The following is a 6701-nucleotide window of genomic DNA, read 5'->3' as shown; positions in this document are numbered from 1 at the left end:
AGTTACAAAGTAATTTTGGGTACTCAAATAACTTTCTACTTTCTGTCCACGGGTTTTAATATGATATTCAAGTGTTGAAAGTAACGCACACTTTGTCTGAAATTTCTTAAGTCTGATCGTATGGGGTCGTTTTTTTGCGAAGGGTTCGCTTATCGGCTAGCGGTTACCCCCCCCCCCCCCCATGAGCCTTCAGCCGTATGTAGAAAAGTTACAAAGTAATTTTGTGTACTCAAATAACTTTCTACCTTCTGCCCACGGGTTTTACTATGATATTCAAGTGTTGAAAGTAACGCACACTTTGTCTGAAATTTCGTAAGTCCGATCGTATGGGGTCGCTTTTTTTGCGGTTACCGAAAGGTTCGCTTAGCGGTTAGCAGTTACCCCCCAGGTGAGCCTTCAGTCGTATGTAGAAAAGTCACAAAGTAATTTTGGGTGCTCAAATAACTTTCTTCCTTCTGCCGACGGGTTTTACAATGATATTCAAGTGTTGAAAGCAACACACACTTTGTCTGAAATTTCGTAAGTCCGATCGTATGGAGTCGCTTTTCTGCGGTTACCGAAGGGTTCGTTTAGCGGTTAGCGGTTACCCCCCAGGTGAGCCTTCAGTCGTATGTAGAAAAGTTACAAAGTAATTTTGGGTGCTCAAATAACTTTCTACCTTCTGCCGACGGGTTTTACAATGATATTCAAGTGTTGAAAGCAACGCACACTTTGTCTGAAATTTCGTAAGTCCGATCGTATGGAGTCGCTTTTCTGCGGTTACCGAAGGGTTTGCTTAGCGGTTAGCGGTTACCCCCCAGATGAGCCTTCAGTCGTATGTAGAAAAGTTATTCAGGCAGTTTAAGGCTTGTGACACTCGCAGATTCTCCAGTGGAGCAGTTATATAGCCGTAACTTTCGATGTAACCATCAGTTTTCAACAAAATTTGGCCAGTTGACGTAATTCTCCAATATTCAAAATATGTTGACAAGAAAATACTGCATCTTGAATATTTTGGGTTAAAAAAATCAATTTTTGGTTAAAGAAATAGGGATGCTATTAAAATGGGTCTGTGCCCATTATGAAATGACTGTCTAACAGAGTCATATTTTCTGGAGTAACAGATTATATCTCTGTGATATCTAATGTGCCCGGGCCTTTTGCCGCTATACATCGGTAAGGCTTCATTTTGGGGCAAAAACAGAGTTTTTTGACAATTTTGGGGTATTTTTTGGACAAATAGTAACACAGCCACCGAAATCAAAGATGTTGCAAGAAGGCCCGCTTGATTTCCGAAGGTCTAAGGTTTAATGAACGTAAATCTGCTAAAAACTCGTCATATAACCGGTATCCTGATGTGGGCAGCAGCCGATGAAACACTACTTACCCAACAAGAACTGCGCCAAAGTAAGATATGTTTCACTGTACGTAACGTGTTAACCGATGGTAAAACATGAATGTTTTATGTCTGTATCTGTTAAATCGCGGCTGTATCAATGCGAAATTTCGCAAGCAGTTAGCCATATAAGGCATCAGTCAACGGCCATACAATCATTTTAGGCCATAAATATCGATTTTTAGCATTATTTTGCTGTTTCCTTGAAGTATGAACGCCCCGCTGTTTCCCGCCACTCCATACCCGGGGGATCCGAACGCGTGTTCGAACGTTCGGACGGTACCATAAGCGGCTCTATCGGGGGCCCTTTTTGTTTACCGCATCTAGTTATGTCAATATTTGATAAATACTAGATCAATATCTTCAACATTCAACCTTAATAAGTCTTAAGAAAGGTAGTTAGTGTGACCCATACATCGTAAGTTCCTGTTTTCGCAATGTAACATTAGATACTGACATTGGACCTCTCTAAACTGAACGTCCCGGTCCGGCGGGGTCACATGCGGTCACGCAGTGGTTCGAATTTCATGTTCGACCAAAATTGTCACTGGCCTTAAACTGCCTGAGCGGTCCAGGAACGGCGGAGATGAATCAATTTGAAAATTTGACAGGAGAAAAAAGAAGAAACATTACGAATACAATATATTTCACCATACCTATGGTATGGCTGAAATATAATGAGCGCGCGGATGTCATCCATAAAATCTACTTGCTGTTGCCTTACGATGGTACACGGAGGATAGTGTCTAATTTAACCCTATTCAGACCGGGGGGGGGGGGGGGGGGCTTTTGAGGCCCGCGCCTACTTTGATGTCCTGTAACGCCAGAACGGCTTACGCTAGAGCCACCAAACTTGGTGAGTTTTCCTAAAGTTTAGTTAGGAACAATTTCACAATGTTTGAAAAAAAATTCCATTTTTTTCCTGTTGCCATGGCAACCGTCCGTTGACAGGCACTTTTGACGAAAATCGCTAATTTCGGTTCTAACAATGTATTTTTCACGTTTATTTACGATATTATTGCTATTTGCTTACATAAATAAAATCTTATGTTATCTAGAATATCTTTCATAATCAATTATGCATAAATTATGCTAATGTGATGACGTCACGTGACCAAAATCCAAGATGGCGGACCGTATGGCCAGATCTACAATAACTATCTTATTATCCCTAATAAGTTGTAACTACCTGGTATTTTTTCATCAAAAAACGATTAAATGGACGTTTCCCCAGTCTATTTCCGTTGTCTTTTGCGATTATTTATCGAAAATTCAAGGAGGTGGATATAAGATGGCGGAGCCCCACTAGTACTGGTATCTTATATATGTGCATGACGTCATTTTATGACGCTATTTTGACGTCATCGATGTTGTTATTGGCAACATAAGTCGTAATAAACATTATTGTTCTGTTATTGTACTTGCTGTTACATTTTTGTAGCATACATTGATGTTTTCTGGGAATACCCCCATTTCACGGTTCCAGCCAATCAAGTCAAATTGATGACGTTATGATTACGTCATATTACGTCACTGTTGCGTTAAACGTCATATTAATGTCAGATATTATGTCCATATCATTCTCTAAACTTTTGGTGGCCATACGATAATTCGTTTTAGAATTACAGGTGTCTGAAAGGGCTGGCCTCAAAAGCCACCACCCCCCCCCCCTCCAGGGATGACCAAAAAAGCCCGGTCTGAATAGGGTTAACTTTGCACAGAAATGGTCCACACACCAAAAAGTCACTGCAACGTTGCATTAAACCAGGATTAGATACAGAAGAACGTGTGTAAAAACAACTGGTACGTTGTTGTCATGCTGAGTATGAAAGGGTGTCCATAAGGTCTTAGGTTGATCTTATATTATTAACATCACACAGGATCAAGACCTGCTTCAAAACAAGAGGACCACGTAACATCTTAGTTAGTAGAGTTCAATTACACAGTGAAGAGTCGTACGCTTGTTTCACATTCAGTGCAACTGTAAAAGAAAATCAAGGACTCGTGCAAGATAAGCTACATTGGAAAGACTGAATAAACACTTAAGATGGATTCCTTGGACACAAACTTCTAAGTTCATCAACCTCTGAACTTAGCTACATCGGAAAAGGTAGGAATCTTAGACACAGAACCAAACGAAACTGTTTTGCAAGAGGAACTGATATTAAACGAAGCCATTTACATTAAATACTTATGATTCTAATTGACTTCTAGACAAGCTGTAGATTGCGCTTCTAATTGAAAAAGACTTTCAATTCGGAAAAGTACAATTTTCTCTTGAAAATTACCGTATTAATGAATTATCATGATGCTCCTGAACATGTAAAAACACATCATCCGGATCGCACGTCGACAAAGTCGAGAACGACTTATATCTTGCAAAACCTGGACCTCAATAATCCTTATACACCCAGTCGTGCTGTCATGGCATGGCCCTCCTGACTCGATAGCTATAGGTATGTTCCGGTTGATGCGGCTTCGGGATGTCTCCATTTTCACTTCATCTTTGCTTTCTCTCCCAAAATTATCTGGAAATTGAAACAAGTTTACAGTAGTTCTTTTTTCTTGAAAAATACATTAAAATTACATTAAATAAGAGCAATGCTGCAAGTAAAGATTATCAAGCGTTTTAGGGTAAAATGGTTGGCTTTTGGTTGAGACGGTCTCCACTCCAAGGACCCACCACAATTATCGAAAATAGTAGGGGGGGGGGGCTTCCCGGTGTGAGTGAATCAATCCTTACAGTCTGGTCTCCGGGTTGACATCTTGAAAAGGTGATAGTCACCTGTTATGTCAATCATTCGACAAATTTGTAAATGAATTCCAAACATCGTATTGCAAACTTATTGTTGCACTGAGGTCTGTATGAACTGTAATCTAGAATTACTAACTGTTCAGTACTGATCCAGGCATGATTCTTATGATGCTAAATTAGGGCAAATTTCAGTATTTGGTTGCGCAGATGACCCAGTTTCAGCCTATTCAGAATGCTTAGGTAGCCTTGGCCAAAGTGGCTGTAGAAATGTTTTTCTTGGAATATGTTTGAATTTTGGAGGTGCATATTATAGGTAAGGGTTGTTGCTTCTATATTGTGTTGAAAAAACAGATTTTTAGTGATATTTGTGGTTGCAGTGGGTCTTAGAAGTTAGGTGTTTTGGTGTTGTTCACAGGTAGTGAAAAGGGGTGAAAAGGTCACGACCTATGTTTTGATGGCGTATGATGTAATTCCGCCGTAATTTTTTTTCCTCTTTTTTATGTCGTTAAATTACTCTTCAGAGGCCGGACAACCATGCCAATGTGAGTTTTTTATGTTCTTAAACTCAGGTAGGTGATTTTCGACAGCGTCTTTCTGCCAGGTTTCCCATTGTTAAAAATAGGCAGTCTAAATACCGAAAGTTACCCATTACCTCGAGCGTTCTACTCAAGGACACGGTACAGTGTGATGTCACGACACACAGGTGGCAGTTGTGAACGAAGGATGACGTCATCTTCAGGGCTTACCGGAACTGACCGGTTTACGAAGATTACTCGGTCAACGTCAAAACTTGGTACGTCACTGGCATCCTGTCAAAAAAAGCTGAATTAAGACTACAAATTCTCCTTTTTGACATTGGTTTTCCAAGAAGGTGTACGGGAAGAATATGTTTGTGTTATAATATTTAAGAAGGTAATATTAATTAATACGTGGTCAATAGAGGAAGAACGCAAAATCCCAGCTATTTGAAAGCCTTTATCGTTGTTCTTTTCGTTTTATTTTCGTCTGACGCATACCAACTTTTTTGTTTACCAATCGAAAGCATTTATTGCAAAAGAATTTAAGAAAATAACTGTTAGTAAATGATGATAAAAATTAGATATTATGAGCCATTATCGTTTGTTGCTATTAGATGTCGGTAGCATGATAAGACATAAAACCACACACAAACAACGCTTTGCTAATATTGAAATACGTACAGCTAAATACACCATCGCAGCTTCTACCTCGTCAATATCAAAGTTGCTTGTCTGGTTGTTCTTTCTGTCCTCTAACAGGTAACAGTTACCTCTGTGGTAGAGCACAGATAACCCATGTAACAAAGACAACCATGCATATGCTGTCTACTAGTCCTATTACGAAGAAACGATAGCATAACACTGCAAATTGATATATGTCCAAAGTCCATGTTTGGCAATGTAGAATTTTTCCAATTACGTAATATTTCGTTGTGCCATTAATTTTGTTGTATAATTTGATTTATAAGACCCTTCTAAAAATAAATGACTTTTAAACAAACACAGCACTGGATAAACTGATGGCTTAAGTTTTTTTTTTCTCCATTACCTCTTCAGTTTGCATGACCTCCCCATCTTTATTGTTGACGTCATCACGGTACACCACCATACCGTTTTCCCGGTCCACTTCTACCTCCTCTGTGAACGTCTGTCCGCCCACGGAGGCCTTAATGGTGAACTGCGTGTACAACAACAACAACTTTTGAGCAAAATGAAACAGGTTTTCCATAACAATAAGCCACAAATAAGTAGTATCGTTTCAAATTCAAAGTCATGCCCAAGGTATTGTAATTAAAACGTATACTAATTTCAAAGAACATTCCAAGGTCAAAGAATATGTGAAAGAACAAAAATGAATAATCTATTGTTCGGTATACCATATTCTGTGTGTTCAGTCATATGTTCTACCTTTCTGACCACTTAGATTTCAGAATGAAGTCAACTTTTTTGTCAAACATGTTTTTATTTGCACGCTCGCATCAGTTTTGGATTACCAAAGGATGTCATCCATATAATTAAATCAACATGGCCTAACGTAGAAAAACCGAAATAGCCTTCCACAAACTTTTATTGGGGGGGGGGGGAGACAAAGAAAGAAACAACCACGGAAAAGGTTGTACCCATTTGTTTCCGCTTCTTCCCCGGAAGTGCGTCATCAACCCACCAGCCGCCACTGCGCAGGTCACATGCAGCAAAGTGACAGCCAATCCCAGAGTGATCTTGAAACGAGGCTGGCACCTGGTCTTTCTAGTTTTCAGGTCATTGGCCTCTATCTGTACATGTCAACAACAGTACAACACTAATTTTTCATGACAGACAGTTAGTTGATATTGTCTTTTAGACGATGGTTCAAACAACTCAATGCTCATAACACCATTTACCCTTGTCTTACACTATTTTACGCTATCATAAAACAAGGCTTCTTCCCGATATTTTGATTTTTCGCAAGTTCCTTCCCTCAACGGCAGTGTATCAATGGCGGCAACGGATATGTGTACACGCCCTTTTTAAAATTTCCTATCTTTGAGGAAAACAACAACTTAAGTCTAAGATA

At 39.5% G+C, this 6701-nt stretch overlaps 1 long non-coding RNA gene across 1 annotated transcript; it reads right to left on the bottom strand.

The window, feature by feature from the left end:
- Positions 1-3304: 3304 nt before the first annotated feature.
- Positions 3305-6399, bottom strand: LOC118407212. The gene is made up of 4 exons (XR_004830116.1): positions 6268-6399; positions 5697-5825; positions 4783-4939; positions 3305-3903 (listed from the first exon to the last, which is right to left on the bottom strand). It is a non-coding gene; the product is annotated as an uncharacterized LOC118407212 (long non-coding RNA).
- Positions 6400-6701: the final 302 nt, after the last annotated feature.

The sequence above is a fragment of the Branchiostoma floridae genome, chromosome 19, assembly GCF_000003815.2.
Source record: "Branchiostoma floridae strain S238N-H82 chromosome 19, Bfl_VNyyK, whole genome shotgun sequence".
Lineage (NCBI taxonomy): Eukaryota > Metazoa > Chordata > Leptocardii > Amphioxiformes > Branchiostomatidae > Branchiostoma > Branchiostoma floridae.
Note: the sequence above shows the minus strand (reverse complement) of the source record. Positions and strands in the feature narration are given on the sequence as shown.